Source organism: Cydia amplana, chromosome 23 (assembly GCF_948474715.1).
Source record: "Cydia amplana chromosome 23, ilCydAmpl1.1, whole genome shotgun sequence".
Lineage (NCBI taxonomy): Eukaryota > Metazoa > Arthropoda > Insecta > Lepidoptera > Tortricidae > Cydia > Cydia amplana.
The window spans coordinates 4954902-4977254 of NC_086091.1; positions in this window are offsets into that span (position 1 = coordinate 4954902).

A 22353-nucleotide genomic window follows, 5' to 3' on the forward strand; every position below is an offset into this window, starting at 1 on the left:
TCGAGCGTCCACTCAGGCCTTACACTTAGAGGATACAACCAAATGGAGTAGCCTATAACACCTGTTCTCCTCTGTCGAAAATAGGCGACCAATGGTCATACACAATGTATGGGACGTTTATCTGACATGGCAATTTTTACGTTACCTATACATTTGACAAGTTCATGCCACCTGGAACCTTAGGTGGGATGGGCTTTCTCTGCTAAAAATGTGGGAGGTCATGCCTCTCACGCATCGGCCTTCACGGTCACCAAACCTATTGTCTAAACAGCAATGCATAAGCAAAGGCATGTGATGATGGTGATGACATTTGACGTCCCCCTCCCCCGCAAAAATCGGCAAACTGTTTTGTACAGAAAATTACAGACAAGGCGTCTCCGTTTGGTTATATCTTCCAAGACCAATCATCAATATTCGACAAAACATCGCATCTGACATTCCGCAACATATCCAGATACGACGTTATTCCGTTAAGAAAGTATTGTGGTGTTAAAAGAACTTATGTGACGTGATAGTTGTATGTAGATACGTCGTTTTTCAGTGGGATAGCCGAATCTTATCCAAAATTCCCATGCGGATGATACGGAACTCGAGGAACCGAGGCTATTTGAGTTATTAACGCACGGATAAACTGGGTACAGTCCGCATCAAATAGATAGGAACGGCATGGTCATAGAAAAAAAAATACATAGAGTGCTCACTCCATACATCAGTTTTAGTACCAAAAAGACTATTAGCATCTAGCATCGAGTAGCGGAACTATCAGTACTGCTACATCTATTGTCAAGTAGCAGTACTGATAGTTCCGCTACTCGATGCTAGATGTAGACACTGAAATTAATAGTCTGAACTGATGTATGGAGTGAGCACTCTTGTCTTACTATATTTCTCTATGGCCATGGTAACGCACCTTTGCATGGTCATAACGCACCTTTATTACCAAAGAAATAAAGATATATTTAGCCACTTTGGCTATCGCTAACTATTAAGCGGATAAAACAACGCGCCAAAAGAATGGAAAGTTCAACCGGGTAAAATAGTCATAGTCAAAATATACTTTATTCATGTAGGCCTAGAAAGAAGCACTTATGAATAGTAACTTAGTTATTACATATATTATATTATCTTAAGCTAATTATCTGAGCAATTTATTGATGTTAATATTATTCCATAATAATATTGGATTATTACCAGATCAAATATAACACTAAGAATTTCATAAAAGGATCGTCAAACATGAAAAAAATTGTATAAAAAATACAACTATGAGGTTATTCCGTCTATTTAAGTTATTTTTTAAACAACGTGAATTACAACGGGGGACTTTGTTAGGGTTCCGTACTTCAAAAGGAAAAAACGTAACCCTCACAGAACATATTAAAGAGGTTAGAATGGCTATCGCGCGCAGTTAGTATCGGAACCGGTGTCGCCGCTCGTTCCTCTCCACATTTACTAACACTCGCGCAACGGTAGTAAAAATTAGCTAGCGCCTTGTATTCATGGTGAATGGATACGCCTCCTTTAGACAGATTTGATGTCCGGCTTCTTAATCTGAAGGTTATTTTGGCGCATCAAAAGGCATGTTTACTTCGTTTTTCGGTCAGCGCGGGCGAGTAGCATGCGAGCGTTTGCTCAAAACCGGCGGCGACGCGTACCCTGCTCGCATCGCCATTCTAACTTGTTCTGTGGTAACCCTTATAGGATAGGATATGTAACAATATCAACCTTCAAGACCTGAAAGCTTTAATATTACATCAAGAAACCTCTATACCCCAAAGTGAAAAAGTCAAAAACTAAAAACTTGCCCTTGTTTTTATTACACACATATTTACCTAGACAGAGTTAAACTGATAATCTGTTTGCTTAACTTATTCGAGCCAATATCAAATATTCGTCCTTCAGAACATTCCAGACATCCATACTAATATTATAAATGCGAAAGTGTGTCTGTCTGCCTGTCTGTCTGTTACCTCTTCACGCTTAAACCGCTGAACCGATTTTGTTGGGTATAGAGATAGTTGGAGTCCCGGGGAAGGACATAGGGTAGTTTTTATCCAAGTCATCCTTTAAGGGGGTGGAAATTTGTACGGGAAATCGATAAAAAGCAGATTGGATAAAACATAAACTACCCAAATTACTAATTCCACGCAGACGAAGTCGCGGGAAAAAGCTAGTGTATAATAAAATAATCGTGTCCAATATCAAAAGGCCTTACAAAAGCAGGTTTTTGTCAAAAACGTGCAATAATGGTAAAACTATTTTGTGAGATCAAAGGGAAATTCGGGGTTGACATTCTTAGCGAAATAACGGGCTAAGGTAATAATAGTGATAGCGGTACGCCGCGAAATTCAGTAAAATGCTGCAAATGGTGTTAAAGGTATGAAAATCAGTACGATTGATCTTTAGGCCATTTGAATCAATTTGACCCGAAGCACCAAAAAAAAGAGGAGGAGTTATGACGTCAATTGCAAACACCATTTGCAGCGTTTTTTAGCGAACCGCTATAAAGGATGACTCACGCTTAACCGGGCCGTGGCCGGACCGTTGCTTCCGGCGCTTCGTTTTCTATGGAAAGCACCACGTGATCATCACCGATCAGCCGTTGTTGCGGACTCCTTCTCAAGACCTTCACTACTTACCTTTTTTACGCCTCACCTATGTTTGACGTTGTCATGGTATTAGCGTCAATAATAATAAACGTGTCAATGTGGAAAAAACAGAGCTTTTAATTTGAGAAATCTATGTTACCGACGCCCGGTAACACAAATACTTGATTTTAGCGGATTCTATTTATTATTCAATATCATTTCTCAAATTAAAAGCTCTGTTTTTCCACATTGACATGTTTATTATTATTGACGCTACCATGACAACGTCAAACATAGGTGAGGCGTAAAAAAGGTAAGTAGGTAGTGAAGGTCTTGAGAAGGAGTCCGCAACAGCCGTCATGACGACGTGTCAGACGCCTCGGCTCGGTCTAGCGTGAGTCATCCTTAAATCGGGAAGCATAAAATAACTAGAACAACGTATTTTCACCCTTTTTTAGTTTTTCAACAACGCCAGTAACAAATTAGCGTTAAAGTACAAGTTGGTTGGTTGTTGGTTGGTTGGAAGTTGGTTGGTTGGTTGATGGGAACCATGTTTGTATGGAACAGCGAACGTCGACTATTTTCTTAACCTCTCCTGTGCCGCGATTATCGTTTTCAAATAGAATTCCTCGTACGCAGATCCGCGTTCCGCAGAACACTTATGTGTAACTAGCTGTTGCCCGCGACTTCGTACGCGTGGATTTGTATATTGGTGGTTATATATTCTACATTAGCTTAGAACATTATGCAGCAAAAGATCGCAGTAAGACGGTTAATCATTTGTTAATTATTAATATTACAACGCATGATACTTGTCTTTCACAACCTACGAAGCTTCAAGCCCCTAACTGAATAAAATTGTTCTCGATATAATCCCTCTCAACCAGAAGATTTTCATGTCCTCTATTTAATAAAACCTACTACTTAACTACCTATTTACGAAGTTTGAAGTTCCTAGCTTTAAATAAAATTTGAACCCTATACAAACTTTCAACCCCTTTTTAACCATTTTAGGGGATGAATTTTTACAAACGCTAAAATTACTTTTCTTGTATTTTAATAATATGCCCATATACAAAGTTTACAACGATTAAAGTCCCGCACTCAAATGAATGTTTGACCTCTATACAAATCTTCAACCCCTTTTTCACCACCATGGGGATGAATTATCAAAAACTCTGAAATTTGTTTTCTTCTCTTTTGATGAAATACCTTTTTACGAAGTTTCAAGTTTGTTTGCAACTTTACAAACTTTCAACCCCCTTTCGACCCTTTAAGAGATGAATTTTAAAAACGCTGAATTTACTTTTCGCGTATTTTAATAAAATGCCATTTTACAAAGACTCACAAAAATGTTTGATCTCCATACAAACTTTTTACCCTTTTTCACCACTTTGAGAGATGAATTTTCAAAAACGCTGAAATAAGTTTTCTTCTCTTTTAATAAAATACCCTTTTAAGAAGTCTCGAGTTCCTAGCTTAAAATAAAATTTGAACCCCATAAAAACTTTCAACCCCTTTTTAACCCTTTTAAGGGATGTACTTTTAAAAACGTTGAAATTACTTTTCTTGTATTCTAATAAATGCCTCTGTACAAAAATTCAAGCCCCGCACTCACAAAAATATCTGATCTCCATACAAACTTTCAACCCCTTTTTCACCACCTTGAAATATGAATTTTCAAAAACGCTGAAATAAATTTTTTGCAGTTTTAATTTAATACCTTTTTACGAAGTTTCAAGTTCCTAGCTTAAAATAAAATTTGAAACCCGTACAAACTTTCAACCCCTTTTTAACCCTGTTAGGGGATGAATTTTACAAAACGCTAAAATTACTTTACAGTACATATGGGGCTACTTTTCCGCACTAGTGCGTAAAATAGCACTTTTCGTGCGTATGTCGAAACTTTAAAGTGCCATATGTACTGTAAAACGTTGTTCGATACACGTGCGAATAGGTAATTCGCAACTCGTGTCAATTTAAAACACTCCCTTCGGTCGCGTTTTAATTTATCGCCACTCGTTTCGAATTTCCTCTTTTTCGCACTTGTATCGAAAATAACTATTTCCTGTCTTCTAATAATATCCCCAAATCCAAAGATTCAAGTCCCGCGCTCGAAAAAATGTTTGATATCAATACAAATTTTTTGCAGTTTTAATTTAATACCTTTTTACGAAGCTTCAAGTTCCTAGCTTAAAATAAAATTTGAAACCCGTACAAACTTTCAACCCCTTTTTAACCCTGTTAGGGGATGAATTTTACAAAACGCTAAAATTACTTTTCCTGTCTTCTAATAATATCCCCAAATCCAAAGATTCAAGTCCCGCGCTCGAAAAAATGTTTGATATCAATACAAACTTTCAACCCCTTTTTCACCACCTTACAGGATAAATTTTCAAAAACGCTGAAATTAGTTTTCTTGTATTTTAATTTAATAACTTTTAACAAAGTTTCAAGTTCCTAGCTTAAAATAAAATTTGAACGCTATACGAACTTCAACCCCTTTTAAACCCTATTAGGGGATGAATTTTACAAAACGCTGAAATTACTTTTCCTTTCTTCTAATAATATCCCCAAATCCAAAGATTCAAGTCCCGCGCTCGAAAAAATGTTTGATATCAATACAAACTTTCAACCCCTTTTTCACCACCTTACAGGATGAATTTTCAAAAACGCTGAAATTAGTTTTCTTGTATTTTAATTTAATACCTTTTTACAAAGTTTCAAGTTCCTAGCTTAAAATAAAATTTGAAACGCGTACAAACTTTCAACCCCTTTTTAACCCTGTTAGGGGATGAATTTTACAAAACGCTGAAATTACTTTTCCTGTCTTCTAATAATATCCCTAAATACAAAGATTCAAGTCCCGCGCTCGAAAAAATATTTGATTTCCATACAAACTTTCAACCCCTTTTTCACCACCTTAGGGGATGAATTTTCAAAAACGCTGAAATTAGTTTTCTTGCATATTAAAAATATATCTTTTTACGAAGTTTCAAGTTCTTAGATTAAAATAAAATTTGAACCCTATACGAATTTTCAACCCTTTTTTAACCCTGTTAGGGGATGAATTTTACAAAACGCTGAAATTACTTTTCCTGTCTTCTAATAATATCCCCAAATGCAAAGATTCAAGTCCCGCGCTCGAAAAAATATTTGATATCCATACAAACTTTCAACCCCTTTTTCACCACCTTAGGGGATGAATTTTCAAAAACGCTGAAATCAGTTTTCTTGCATATTAAAAATATATCTTTTTACAAAGTTTCAAGTTCTTAGCTTAAAATAAAATTTGAACCCTATACGAATTTTCAACCCTTTTTTAACCCTGTTAGGGGATGAATTTTACAAAACACTGAAATTACTTTTCCTGTCTTCTAATAATATCCCCAAATACAAAGACTCAAGTCCCGCGCTCGAAAAAATATTTGATATCCATACAAACTTTCAACCCCTTTTTCACCACCTTAGAGTATGAATTTTCAAAAACGCTGAAATTAGTTTTCTTGTATTTTAATTTAATAACTTTTAACAAAGTTTCAAGTTCCTAGCTTAAAATAAAATTTGAACGCTATACGAACTTCAACCCCTTTTAAACCCTATTAGGGGATGAATTTTACAAAACGCTGAAATTACTTTTCCTGTCTTCTAATAATATCCCCAAATCCAAAGATTCAAGTCCCGTGCTCGAAAAACTGTTTGGTATCAATACAAAATTTCAACCCCTTTTTCACCACCTTACAGGATGAATTTTCAAAAACGCTGAAATTAGTTTTCTTGTATTTTAATTTAATACCTTTTTACGAAGTTTCAAGTTCCTAGCTTAAAATAAAATTTGAAACCCGTACAAACTTTCAACCCCTTTTTAACCCTGTTAGGGGATGAATTTTACAAAACGCTGAAATTGCTTTTCCTGTCTTCTAATAATATCCCCAAATGCAAAGATTCAAGTCCCGCGCTCGAAAAAATATTTGATATCCATACAAATTTTCAACCCCTTTTTCACCACCTTGGGGGATGAATTTTCAAAAACGATGAAATTTGTTTTCTTGTATTTTAATTTAATACCTTTTTGCAAAGTTTCAAGTTTCTAGATCAAAATAAAATTTGCACCCCAAGACGAACTTTCATCCCCTTTTTAACCCCCTTAGGGGTTGAGTTTCCAAAAACGTTGCAATTAATTTTTTTTTGTAATCGGCTATTATGCCTTTCTAAGAAGTTTCAAAGCATTTGTAATGGATTCAAACTTTCAACCCCTTTTTAACCCTGTTAGGGGATGAATTTTCAAAAACGCTGAAATTACTTTTCCTGTCTTATAATAATATCCCCATATGCAAAGTTTCAAGTCCCACACTCACAAAAATATTTGATCACCATACAAACTTTTAACCCCTTTTTCACCACCTTGGGGGATGAATTTTCAAAAACGCTGAAATTAGTTTTCTTGTTTTTTAATATAATACATTTGTACAAAGTTTCAAATTCTTAGCTTAAAATAAAACTTGTTCCCCATACAACCTTTCATCCCCTTTTTAACCCCCTTAGGGGTTGAATTTTTCAAAATCGCTTCTTATCTCTTGTACACTTTATAAATGCAACCTAGTGTGCAAATTTCAACTTTCTATCTTTTGTAGTTTCGGCTCTGCGTTGATGAATCAGTCAGTCAGTCAGTCAGTCAGTCAGTCAGTCAGGACACTTGCATTTATATATATAGATAGATTAAACTACAGATAGTCTAGCTAGAGGGTGGAACGTAATTCTGATTGGTCACAGTCGTAAGTAACAGCTAAGCTTTGCCGTATAATCGGAAGATAGGGGCTGCTGATAAACAGAGCTTATGTGGACTGGCCACTATGTCTTTGACGCAGAAGGTCGTATAGGGCGATATGTACTAGGTAAGATAGATAGCTATTCGAACTTTCAAGTATTTATTTGAGTACCTAGTAATTAGAATGAGACGACGGACCTGAAGAAACTTATTTTACGGAAAAAAGGAATTAAATGCTTAGAAATAAGTTAAGTGTAAGGTCAACCGAGGTAAATGCGTCTTTTAAAGATTTCAGAACTATTGCAACCCTCTCTGTTTGAAGTGTGGTCACTGAACTTTTAATGCAGACGGCTATATTAGTTATAATATGTTGCGTTTCGAAGATATCTTCAAATGACGCATTTACCACAAGAGACGCATTTACCTCGGTTGACCTTAATTTCATTTGGTAGAGCGCTGGGCTGGTATTTTTGACAGTATTTTTTTGCCGAACTCAAAGAGGGAGGAGGTTATAAATTCGCCCGTATGTTTTTTTTTTCATGTTATCTTTATTTCTAAGAATTGTACTATCGCTTGCAGACGTTTAAAATGTAATACTAAATAAAAAGGAATTAAAAATGATAATGTCAGAAAGACGTATCTGACGATCTGTATAATAAATAAGTGTAAGTGTAAGAAGATTTCAATGTTTCAAGTATCTACTTAATTAATAACTTTAATGCGAAGACGGGCCGTAAAAAACTCATTTCACTCAGTAATTAAAAATGAAAATTGCTTAGGGAGTTACCTACTGAACTTTATTTATACCTTGGTGTTTGAATAATTTCTAGAAACGAGCGTTCAAATTGATTAAGAAACAATTTAATAGTTTTAAAGACGACCTCTAATCAATTATATAGAACGTTTAAGTATTTTTGTATTGACACGTGTATCTTTTTTGATATATAGCCTATTTCGTGTCCCACTGCTGGGCAAAGGCCTCCCCTTTCTTCCGCCACTCATCACGGTTTGTTGCCACCAGTCGCTGCAAAAAGCGTCAAGGTCATCCCGCCATCTTTTTTTTGGTCTGCCTCTGCCCCGGCTAATCTACGGTGTCCATTCGGTAGCTAGCTTGGCCCACCGATCCGGGTGCATACGGCAGATGTGTCCCGCCCAATCCCAACGTGTATCTAAAATATTTAATGAAATGAATAAAACATTTGAGCCATGTTCAAAAGTCAGATGTTTTAATTGAATTAACACATGCGACCTTACATTTTCAAGTTGGTAGGATTACATATCAAGTAAAAAGATTGTAAAAGAATTACTTATGTAATTCATAAAAAAATGCTATATTTACAAAAGTCAGAAAGTATTAAATAACACATCCGACTTTATACATTCGAAATATGAAAAGATTATGTACCTACTCGTATGTAGTAAATATTTTATGTAATTAATAACCGAGTGTTAGGCAAAGAAAGTTCTTTGAAACGCGAACCCGTTATTAATCTTGTGGTTTAACGTAGTACGAGTACCTACTTTATGTAATAGCAGGTGTGTGTGTAGGATTAGTTGTATGAATGTTCAACGAAAACTATATTGATGGTGACATTTTGTCATTAATAATTTGGGCGAAGTCGAATCTGGGTTGTAATATCATATGGCAGTCTAAAACTGCCTACGCCAATTCTTGAGATCCAAGCGAACCCAGGCTCCCATCCCATGAGCCGTGGCAAAAAAACCCGGGACAGTGCGAGCGAGGAGGCTTATTTTCCTACGTGTCTTCTTTGTAATCTTTATATGACGGTAATTCTGAAATAAATATTTTTTTAATCCTATACATGATTTCATGTATATCGAATCATTTTTACCTAATTTCCTAGGTCATTTATAAAACGGTAGCTAAACTCTGGAGAGTTATTTATGGACCTCTATTTTCTTGCTCAGCGATGAATATAATAAGGAAGCGTAAACACTTTTACTCCATTCAAATATGCAAATATGCAGATTCTAAAATAGCATTTACTTAACGAACCCCCCATGTTTTGAATACACTGTTTTCTGCCGACTCTGAATTTTTATCTTAAAACATACAGTCTAATTCGAACGTACCCTTATATCAGAATTAAGATTAAGGAGGCAAATTCCGTCAGAGTTCCGTCCGCGAGCGTATATTTCTTTGCGTAAACCGGTTGTTGTTACACTCACTAATCAATAAGTACTAACATCTGTAAACTGATATGCACAATCTGACAATAAATGATTACTTACTTTTCAATCGTAGGAAAAAAAACCTCTGCTTTTGGTTGCTGAACCTTAAAAACAATCGCTGCTTTGTCGATGAAATTATCAATTTTGTTCGTTGTTCGAGAAAAATGCTATTAGACGGAATAAGCCCTATGACAGAATTAGCCGCATTAAGCATTTCGTCCGTACTTTTATGTACATGTATTGGCGTGGGCGAGACGCACGATAGATAAATAAAATGACTCAAATATCATTCTGATGTCAGTGTACATTCGAATTGGCCTGGTTATCCAAGGAAGCGTTCAGTGAGGTTCTGCGTATCTAAAGCTAACGTTGCTCAAATTGTGCAAATAAAGCCCTGTACCTATGCAAATGAGAGCTGTAATTGGTTGAAATCTCTAGGGCATGCCGAGATGGTGCAAGCCACAAGACTATATAACTTATTATTTATTTACTGTACCTAAAGTGACTTATAAAACTTAAAATTATCTCCAACGTTTCGAGGACGGCGTTGTCCTCGTGGTCTCGGATAATGAAACATCTTCTAGCTGCATGAGTTATTCGAACTAACTGCACTTGGTCTTGTTTATAACTTGAACGTTTTGCTCACAGAATAAATAATAGTACTGTTTTTAGGGTTCCGTACCCAAAGGGTAAAAACGGGACCCTATTACTAAGACTCCGCTGTCCGTCCGTTCGTCCGTCCGTCTGTCACCAGGCTGTATCTCACGAACCGTGATAGCTAGACAGTTGAAATTTTCACAGATGATGTATTTCTGTTGCCGCTATAACAACAAATACTAAAACAGAATAAAATAAAGATTTAAGTGGGGCTCCCATACAACAAACGTGATTTTTGACCGAAGTTAAGCAACGTCGGGCGGGGTCAGTACTTGGATGGGTGACCGTTTTTTTGCTTGTTTTTTTTTACTTGTTTGCTTTATTTTTTGTTGATGGTGCGGAACCCTCCGTGCGCGAGTCCGACTCGCACTTGGCCGGTTTTTGTGTTAAGTGTTTTGCTCACTAGGGATGTAACTAGGTCGACACACAACACTAACAATGTAGAATGACTCTTCATTGTCACTGTTGTAAGTGCAAAAGCAATTCATACTAATCCATACTAATATTATAAATGCGAAAGTGTGTCTGTCTGTCTGTCTGTCTGTTACTTCTTCACGCTTAAACCGCTTAACTGATTTAGTTGAAATTTGGTATGGAGATAGTTTGAGTCCCGGGGAAGGACATAGGGTAGTTTTAATGCCAGAAATCACCCTTTAAGGGGGTGAAAACGGGTGGAAGTTTGTATGGGGAATCGATAAAAAGAAGCCGGTTGGGTAAAAATAAGCTACCCAAATTACTAGTTAGTAATGACGCCACGCAGACGAAGTCGCGGGCAAAAGCTAGTATTTTTATAACGCGCTGTACCTTCAATAAATCGCTCCCCGCTCCTCCCTTAAACTACCCCCACCGCTCAGGGAAAATGTAATCCATTATTAATTACAATAAACCCTCCCAGCTAAAGCCACTGAAAAACTGAAAAAACCGGCCTAGTGCGAGTCGGACTCGCGTTCCAAGGGTTCCGTACATTAGGTCCGACTCACGCTTGACTGCACATTTCTAATAGATTTTCCTGTCATCTATAGGTAAAGAACTATTTTGTGTATTTTTTTCAAAATTTTAGACCCAGTAGTTTCGGAGATAGAGGGGGGGAGGGGGGGACAGACAGACAGATAGACGCACGAGTTCCATAAGGGTTCCTTTTTTTTTCTTTTGAGGTACGGAACCCTAAAAACTCCACTAATTATTCATAGATTCACCAAATACTTAGATTAAGGTTAATCTGAAATAGTATACGCCTACAAGGGTTCATTATAATAATTGCTTAAGGGTATTAAGTACCTATCAAATGTTGTTAGCTCGGACAAATATCGTACAATGCTTAACATATTTTTGGTAGCATAAAGGCGTATCTGGCTATAAGTATAAAAGTCAGATACGACTTTTTTCACAAATGATTAGAGTACATTGGTAATGTTCGATTTGTTTGCGATGTTATTAAAGAAAAACAAGATTATTTTTAGATGTCTTGGACATGGGTTTTCTTGTCGTATAAATAGAATTAGGGTTTCTACAGACATTTAGTAAAAGCGACCTTTTGATAATACGGCTTTTGTTTGTATGTATGTAGGTATGTCGCTTTATTGAACATATACAGGTACTACGGACAAAACAAAACAAAAATAAAAATGTTATATGCTTTATGCTTTGCTCTTTTGTGTGCTTTATGCTTTTCCTCCCTTTTTTTGGCATATTTTTATGTAATTTTTGCTCCATACAAAGGGTGGCCCTAATTTATAAAAATTATAAACTTAAATCATAGTCATTTTAATTCTGTATTTTCGCACTGTGTACTATGGATGGGTTTATCCACGTGATAAAATAAGTGTCACTTTTTATCACCACACAATTGAAAAAGACAGACACTGAAATTATCACGCAGTCACGTAATTTTATCACAGACTTTAATAAAAATTATCTGTAATATCGCTTAGATAATTACTTTCTATAAAACGACAGTAAAAATACCCCAAGTACCCGGGAGTAACATTAATTGTCTGTCTCTGCTATTATACTAGTCATTTACAAATTGTGGTAGTTTTTAGTACCATCAAATATACATTATTCGCAGGAAAACTGGAAATTTACATTTATTACTGACTAGTAGTAATTTTATTCGGGTCAGTTTATTACCGGAATACTTTACGAGTTGTGGCAATTATTACTAGTCGTAAAATAATATGTATACTAAGGGTAAAACCACTAGTAATGTATGTGTAATGACATATTATGTATACATTATTTTACGACTAGTAACAATGAACTATTTTTAATCCTTAACATTTTCAATGGAAAATGGATAGGATTGAAAAGTCCAGTCAAGGTTTGCCAAAGAGTAATGGAACGCAGCATACAAACTGGAAGTTCGTAGAACCGACTGCGTTAGAAACACGCGTAAAGGGGCCCACTGATTAACAGTCCGCCGGACGATATGGGCCTGTCAGTTAGAACAAAAAGTTGACAGCTCCGAACAACTGACAGGCCGATACCGTCCGGCGGACTGGTAATCAGTGGGCCCCTTTAGCGATTTTTTAATATAGCAAATATTCACGAACGATTTATATAACAATATTATTAAATAATTTATTATTTAACACTCTTGACCGTCTATAAAAGTACAGTCAAGTATAGGTTTAATTCTAAATATTGTTTGAATACTTTGCCTTTTCACAAAAGAATTGTGTCTTTGGAAACGGAGGTCTAGGTACTCCGAAAAATGTCGCGCGGGTGACGAAAAATACGACAGATAAACCATAAAATTAGCTTAACAAGTTCACTTCCCGGTGTATTTACCCTATAACCAAAAACGCACAAATTAAACCATCCCACCATTTCATAGTCTTTATTCAGTATATTCACCGTTTTTACGACTTTGCGGTACATTTAATTACTTGAAACCGTGTCAAATTAACAGGCCACCGTGAAAACCGACTCTAATAAATTGCGCCTCAAACACGAGGCTTCATTTTCGGTCGAAGACTTCCTGCTGTAGATCCTGCATACTGCGTTAAATGTGGTGTTTTTGCTCCTAAATTCGATATTTAATTTAAATTTTAAAATTATTATATTTGTTTTAGGTTTTTATTTATTTATTTTACGGTACTGCATTATTAACTCACAGCCGTATTCTAACTTTAAGATACGTCAAATATTAGATATTTATGAGACATCACCAAGATATGTGTCAAACAAGTGTCAAAAGTGACATTTCTTCAAACAAAAACGTCACTTTTGAAACTTGTTTCACACATATCGTGGTGATGTTGATGTCTATAAATATCTAATAGATATCTAGTTCAAAATCCGAATCGGACCTCAAACTTGTTGCCTGAAAAGTAATAAGATATCTTGTATCCGCGTCACAAAAGTACACGTAATTTTTTCCGTTATATGGGAACTATTTCTACTCAGAATCACGAGCTCTTTTGATCCTGATAGCAAAAAACAAGTGCTCAAGATTTTTATTTCCATTCTATTCCTAATCTAAAATGGCTTGAAATAAAATGGCCCTTTAATAACGAGTGCAAACGCTTGATGGTAATAAATATACCTATAGGTGAGCGCAAATCATTTTTAATATCTGGGAGACAGAGAAAACATATAAAAACTCAAAAACTCAAAAATGCGCGTTTTTCCAAAGATAAAACCTATCTAAATCGATTTTTCGCCCCCGAAAACCCCATATAACAAATTTCATCGAACTCGTTAGAGCCGTTTCCGAGATACTTTAAAGGTAGATATGCAGTATCTAGTGACAAGTGCTCTATATTTTCGTTCTGCGTTGAAACAGTAGATTAGTACGAAGTACTTAGTGGGCAGACGAGCTAATTGAGTAGTTAGCGTTAAAATTAATGGTTTCGTTTTAGGTTAAGCTACTACAGACTTCATTTGTCTGTCTTAAAATGTTAAACGTGCTCTGTTCTGTTTGATTAATCTTGGTTTTCTAAAAATTAGAGATGAATTTAAGAATTTAAAGCTGGGTGGCCTAGCCAAGGTGACAATCGCTTGCGCTTCGCCATCGAACGCTTTGTGTCTATCACTTTTCCTTATTAGTGTGACAGTGACAGTTGCGTATCGTTCGCTACCTAGCGTTAGCGATTGGCAAGTTGTCTACGGGGCTTGGTACCTGATGTATGAGCCCCTTAACCTCTTGTCTGTGTACCTATAAGATCTGAATCCTTAGTGTACATTTAATTCGATAGCGTGACGAGCGTTTGCGTTATGTCTAGTTTTGTAAGGGATTTTGAACAGCGCGCCAAGTGGAACGTTTTGTAAACTCAAAATTCCATACAAAATGACACTTAACGCAAACGCGTACGTCACGTCACACTAGCTGATTAAATTTACACTGGGGGTAGAGAAATTCTATTGAAATGTAATAAGATAAGATAAGATAAAAGATAGTTTATTCAAGTAGGCATAATTACAATGCCCTTATGAACGTCAAATAAAGCTAGGTAGACCGGCTCCAACCCTACACCTCTGCCTCGAGAAGATTTAAATCCCCCCTCAATTAACAATAAATAGGAAAACGAATCAAAAATCGAATAGAGGAAATCTTCGTTTCCTAAGACGTTTGTAACGAAACAAAGCATTTTAGGGCTCGTGTACACGGTGGCCGCCTCCGCGCCGACACCGCACCGCCGCCGCACGGACTCGTGACACAGTACCGGTGCGGCGGCGGTGCGGTGTCGGCGCGGAGGCGGTGCGGTGTCGGCGCGAAGGCGGGCTTTACGCGTCTCGTGTACATAGCGCGGAAGTGCGGCGGCGGTGCGGTGTCGGCGCGGAGGCGGTACCGTGTACTCACGCCCTTACCAATGCAGTACGTTGCCTGCAATTTGTCACAGACCAACTACGGTTTTATCGTTACTCGTCCGGGACAAAGTTAGATCAAAGTAATAAATCTTTAACCACATAGTTTGGTTTCTAATTTATCTTCTGTCCTCGATAGTTGCTAGGACGTAGATATACTAAATACCTTAACTTATACTGGGTGGAACATATCTAGAGACTGAGCTAAAAGGATAGTGTTATCTAGTGTGTATTATAATCGTAAAGCTGGATTAAATTGTAAAATAAAATCATTCAAACAAAACATTTTTATATCAGTGACAATGACAACCCTACAAAGTTATTTACATTTTAAATTAACACAATGTTTTGTCATTCGTAGGATCTACTTGTTAGGGTTGAAACATACAGATTTTTGCACTAATAATTAACAAACTCGGCAGGGCACATCTGCCGAATGCACCCAGAGCGCTGGGCCAAATTAGCCACGGACTGGATCCCACAGGATGGATCTCGGGGCAAAGGAAGACCCAAACGGAGATGGCGGGACAACCTTGATACATTCTGTGCGGAGTGGCGGGAGTGTGCATTGGACAGAGTCAAGTTGCGGGAAAGAGGGGAGACTTTTGCCCAGCAGTGGGACACACTAATAGGCTAATAAAAAAAAATAAAAAAATTACAAACTGTATCTCGAAAAATAAAGTACGTAGCCTAAACAATTCCCCGTTTGCGTAAAAGTCCTTCGTTCTGAGCCCGTACCATGAGTCACTGACGGTGTCAAAACTGACATTTACGCTATCGAGAACGTAATTTACTTTCTATACATCTCGTTTGCACTAATATGCGAGTACGAGCGAGATGTATAGAGTTCTCGGCTGCATGTATGTCAGTGCCAAACTGATGGTAGCCGTACTGCACAGACAAGAAATCCTCTAGACTGAGCATAGTAACGCTACCCCCTCTGCCACTTATACGGTAGTTGGATGGAGTAACATCTTCGAGTCAATCCCGTGCCGTGATTGGTCTGTCTGTGTCTTTGAACGGACCAACCACGGCACGGGATTCGCTTACCTCGTCCCCCCGCACCCCCGTATTTTTGGCAGCATCGGTTTCATGAAATAATTGCTCTAAACTCCGTCTAGAGGATTCCTAGTCTATGCCGTACTGTTACACCCGATATACAGTCACTGTCACATTTATCGACTAACTAATTAAAGTCCACAAGTTCAATAAGTTATTAAGTGTCAATACCAATCTACTGCATTAGTAAAATGCTTTGTTTTTACTAATACCTACAGTAGATTGGTATTGACACGCGGGTTTACTCCGTTTTCGTTTTCTATGACCTTTTATATGACTATGACGTACGTAAATGCCACACACAATTATATGTCTAATGGTTAAAGAAGTAAGTACTAAAATCGTATAAAATCACATTGGTTTAGTTTACTTGGTATGCCAGATAATTATGAATATTGAATAGAATATCCATCGAACTGTGTAATTATTTCCGTTTAATTGAATCGGATTCCAAAACCATAGGGTCACAGATGGATTAATTCGTAAATTCTGTTTGATTAAATAAATGCTAAAAATAGGACCTTTAGGACCACCCTACACTAGCGTCTTTTGAGCGTCGGTGTCACAGACTTAAATGTCGGTGTCTAGTCAGCGCTATGGAAAATGGCGTCGCTGCGCAGTTGCGCCAACGTTGCGTCGAGCAGCAGCCATAGAGTTGATTTGAGTTGTTGAGTACATCTACCATTGTACAAGGCACATGTACTATTTCACCCTACCAAAAACATTTCATCTCAAATTTGCGGCCAAGTCTCACTAGCTTTTACTTTAAAAGAAATATCAGCAGGCATAATTATTATGGATGGCTTTATCCACGTGATAAAATAACTGTCACTTTTTAACACTGCGGGATAAAAAGCGACGGACACCGTTTTATCACGCTGTCACGTAGACAAGAACGACCATCATATCCGTACTGATCTCAGCAAAGCCTAGGAAGGTCGGGCCACTTGCACCATCCCACTAACCCGGGGTTAACCGGTTAAACCTGGAGTTACCATGGTTACCAGTACAATTTGACACTGGGTTAACGGTTAAACCGGGTAATCCCGGTTAGTGGCGCTAAGTCGTGTTTTTACTAACCCTAACCTTTTAACCAAGGTTAAAAAAACTATGGATTTGTTGTTTCCTGGATTTTCTATTACATTATCACAATATTTATCAAAATAAAATACAGTTTTTAAAAAGTTGTCAAAAATTTTCCCACCGATAAAAACCATATTTGCATCCAAACTTATACCTACAATTCCCAAATAACTTTTAACACCCAATAAATCACCAAAATACACCCAAATACGTCTCTACACAAAACTATACGTATGTTAGTCATAATAAATGGCCGTAGCTCGTAAACATATTGCCCAGCGGTCGACATTAATCACGAGGCCATATTTGGACGGTATTGTGGTCAATTATTAATTTTTGCTCCACGGTGGCTGGTACAAATCTGGCTTTATTTAGTGTCTGACCTTAGTATGATGTACGAGTATGGTAGCGGAATGTTCGTGTAAGGCCTGAGTAGACGCTCGAAGCGGAGCGTTCGGCGGGGCGTGCAGCTTGGCGTCGGGCTCACAAGTAATTCGAACAGCGTGTACTAAGGCCGCTCCTATACGCTTGCATTTGTTTGACATGCACGCCGCACTCCCCGTCCCGCTGCACGCCGAACTCGAGCGTCCACTCAAGCCTAAGTGTAAGGCCTGAGTGGACGCTCGAAGCGGAGCGTTCGGCGGGGCGTGCAGCGTGGCGTCGAGCTCCCAAGTGATTTGAGCAGCGTGCACTAAGGCCGCTCCTATACGTTTGCATTTGTTTAACATGCACGCCCCGCCCCGCTGCACGCCCAACTCGAGCGTCCACTCAGGTCTTACACTTACACTTAGGGATTTCATTATAGAGTCTGTTCGGAAAGAGAAGAGTTGTGGAATGTATTGGGCCCCATACATTCCACGACTCTTCTCTTTCCGCACAGACTATTAGATGACGCTTTTAGATAAGTATGACTATTTATTGCATAGTAGACATAGTGGTCCGCAATCCGGAGGTCGCGGGTTCAAACCCCGGCTCGTACCAATGAGTTTTTCGAAACTTATGTACGAAATATCATTTGATATTTACCAGTCGCTTATCGATGAAGGAAAACATCGTGAGGAAACCGGACTAATCCCAATAAGGCCTAGTTTCTCCTCTGGGTTGGAAGGTCAGATGGCAGTCGCTTTCGTAAAAACTAGTGCACAGGCCAATTACTGGGATTAGTTGCCAAGCGGACCCCAGGCTCCCATGAGCCGTGGCAAAATGCCGGGACAATGCGAGGAATAAGTTATGATAGGAGGGAAACGACGAATCACCTGATGGTACCTTGGGACCTTTGAGTAGGTCTCTTTTTAGGTGTCTCTTTAAAACAGAAAACATATAAATAAATTGGAGAGACCTTTCCAAGTACATAAGAGCATGGTTAATAAGGAAGACTGGCACAGTATATATCGCTTAATCGGTAACCGAACTACACATACAATTTATGTAACAACCTAAGTGTGAAATAAAATACATATTAAGTACTATCCCATATTAATAAAATTATAAATTGCCTGAAATAGAGATTTCATTCATTCATTCTTTAATTAAATAACTCTATTTAAAAATAAAAACGACCAAATTTATATAAATGGTATTTGGTGCATTAAAAGCTACCTAAACCTAAAACCATGACTGGTGTTTTAAAAATCCTGTACTAAATAATCGCAATAAATCTATATTCAGGTGTACAAACAAACACACAGCCCCTCGCCCTAAAGTTATAAATCGTATTTGTACCATCGAGTTAGAAGAATAGATAAATAATATTATATATTACCACTAAAATCTGTTATATCTTTAGGGAATATGAAATTGAAATCAAAACCGCATTGTTTTTTAAACAGAGACTCGAACATAGTGCAAAATTGTACCTATTCCACAGAATAAATAATAGTACTAGGTACTTACAGAAGGCCCACTCTCTAACAAAACGCGTCTATTACGACAGATATGACCGCTAGGTGACGCAAGCGCGAGCAGGCGTCCGCTCCGTAGCGGTGCGTGGCAACTACTATTATATGGCTAGACACCAAAGTTGCTGTGGGCCGCATGTACTTGTAGCGACGCGACGAAATCGCGGAGTGAGCCACGCCTGCCTATTTTCAGTTTTATTTATCCAATACTACGACAAAAATACGCAAAGGAATGTTTGTTGTCGTACTGATTGTATTGCTCTTCTGTCTCCTGTGACCGCTTCGTCACAAAAGGGAAGCTGGAAGGCGGTAAACGAATTTGCGCGACCTTTCATTTGCTAAGTGTTGAGGCTTTTAGTACGTAAAGTATTTCCTACAGGTACTTTTTCTTTTTAGGGTTCCGTACCCAAAAGGTAAAAACGGGAACCTATTACTAATACCTACTTCGCTGTCCGTCTGTCTGTCCGTCTGTACGCCCGTCTGTCTGTCTTCAGGCTGTATCTCATGAACCGTGATAACTATAGGCAGTTGAAATTTTCACAGATGATGTATTTCTGCTGCCGCTATAACAACAAGTAATAAAAAGTATGGAACGCTCGGTGGGCGAGTCCGACTCGCACTTGACCGGTTTTTAGGGTTCCGTAGCCAAATGGCAAAAAACGGAACCCTTATAGATTCGTCATGTCTGTCTGTCTGTCCGTCTGTCTGTCTGTCCGTATGTCACAGCCACTTTTTTCCGAAACTATAAGAACTATACTGTTGAAACTTGGTAAGTAGATGTATTTTGTGAACCGCATTAAGATTTTCACACAAAAATAGAAAAAAAACAATAAATTTTGGGGGTTCCCCATACTGTAAACTGAAACTCAAAAAATTTTTTTTCATCAAACCCATACGTGTGGGGTATCTATGGATAGGTCTTCAAAAATGATATTGAGGTTTCTAATATCATTTTTTTCTAAACTGAATAGATTGCGCGAGAGACACTTCCAAAGTGGTAAAATGTGTGTCCCCCCCCCCTGTAACTTCTAAAATAAGAGAATGATAAAACTAAAAATAATATATGATGTACATTACCATGCAAACTTCCACCGAAAATTGGTTTGAACGAGATCTAGTAAGTAGTTTTTTTCTTAATATGTCATAAATCCCCTGAATACGGAACCCTTCATGGGCGAGTCCGACTCGCACTTGGCCGCTTTTTTTATGATATAGGAGGGAAACGAGCAGACGAATCACCTGATGGTAAACTAACCTAACCCTTATATTATACCTAAGAACTGATGTAAAAATAATGAAATAAATGCATTTGTATTTGTATTTTGTATTTGTATGGTAAGCAATTGCCATCGCCCATGGACACATCACCGGGTTGGAGTGCGTTGCCGGCCTTTAAAATGGGAGTACGCTCTTTTCTTGAAGGTTCGAAGGTCGTACCGGTCCAGTAATACCGGAGGCGACAGTTCATTCTACAGTTTAGCTGTGCGAGTTTCTACAATGTTAACTTGTGTAGCTAAAACCTAAATAACTAAGCGATAGAGTAAACTACTCCACGTAGTTCCAGCAAAGGTGCCCATTATGCTCGCTGGTTGCACATATACAAGATGTAAGTATCAAAAAGATGCCAAGTGCGAGTCGGACTCGCCCATGAAGGGTTCCGTATTTAGGCGATTTATGACGTATTAAAAAAAAACTACTTACTAGATCTCGTTCAAACCAATTTTCGGTGGAAGTTTACATGGTAATGGACATCGTATATTTTTTTTAGTTTTATCATTCTCTTATTTTAGAAGTTACAGGGGGGGGGGACACATTTTACCTCTTTGGAAGTGTATCTCGCGCAAACTATTCAGTTTAGAAAAAAATGATATTAGAAACCTCAATATCATTTTTGAAGACCTATCCATATATACCCCACACGTATGGGTTTGATGAAAAAAAAATTTTTGAGTTTCAGTTCGAAGTATGGGGAACCCCGAAAAATTATTGTTTTTTTTCTATTTTTGTGTGAAAATCTTAATGCGGTTCACAGAATACATCTACTTACCAAGTTTCAACAGTATAGTTCTTATAGTTTCGGAGAAAATTGGCTGTGACATACGGACGGACAGACAGACGGACAGACGGACAGACGGACAGACGGACAGACAGACAGACAGACAGACATGACGAATCTATAAGGGTTCCGTTTTTTGCCATTTGGCTACGGAACCCTAAAAATACAGATGAACCCTTATAGATTCGTCATGTCTGTCTGTCTGTCTGTCTGTCTGTCTGTCTGTCCATCTGTCCATCTGTCCGTCCGTATGTCACAGTCACTTTTCTCCGAAACTATAAGAACTATACTGTTGAAACTTGGTGAGTAGATGTATTCTGTGAACCGCATTAAGATTTTCACACAAAAATAGAAAAAAAACAATAAATTTTTGGGGTTCCCCATACTTAGAACTGAAACTCAAATTTTTTTTTTTTGATCAAACCCATACGTGTGGGGTATCTATGGATAGGTGTTCAAAAATGATATTGAGGTTTCTAATATCATTTTTTTCTAAACTGAATAGTTTGCGCGAGAGACACTTCCAAAGTGGTAAAATGTGTGTCCCTCCCCCCTGTAACTTCTAAAATAACAGAATGATAAAACTAAAAAAAATATATGATGTACATTACCATGTAAACTTCCACCGAAAATTGGTTTGAACGAGATCTAGTAAGTAGTTTTTTTTAATACGTCATAAATCGCCTAAATGCGGAACCCTTCATGGGCGAGTCCGACTCGCACTTGGCCGCTTTTTGATATTGCCTCAACTTTTTTATATGATCCATAAAATATCCTGTTTACTCAAAAGACGGGTCTTTAGACTCGAGCTCTATGCAACACATTGAAAGTCACTAAACACGCGTACTTTAGATTGTTTTATAAAGTAATCCTATACGAGTATAAGGCCCGATTTCTACTTCGTTTTTAGGGTTCCGTACCCAAAGGGTAAAAACGGGACCCTATTACTAAGACTCCGCTGTCCGTCCGTCCGTCCGTCCGTCCGTCCGTTTGTCACCAGGCTGTATCTCACGAACCGTGCTAGCTATCACTTGAAATTTTCACACATGATGTATTTCTGTTGCCGCTATAACAACAAATACTAAAAACAGAATAAAATAAAGATTTAAGTGGGGCTCCCATACAATAAACGTGATTTTTGACCGAAGTTAAGCAACGTCGGGCGGGGTCAGTACTTGGATGGGTGACCGTTTTTTTGCTTGTTTTGCTCTATTTTTTGTTGATGGTGCGGAATTCTCCGTG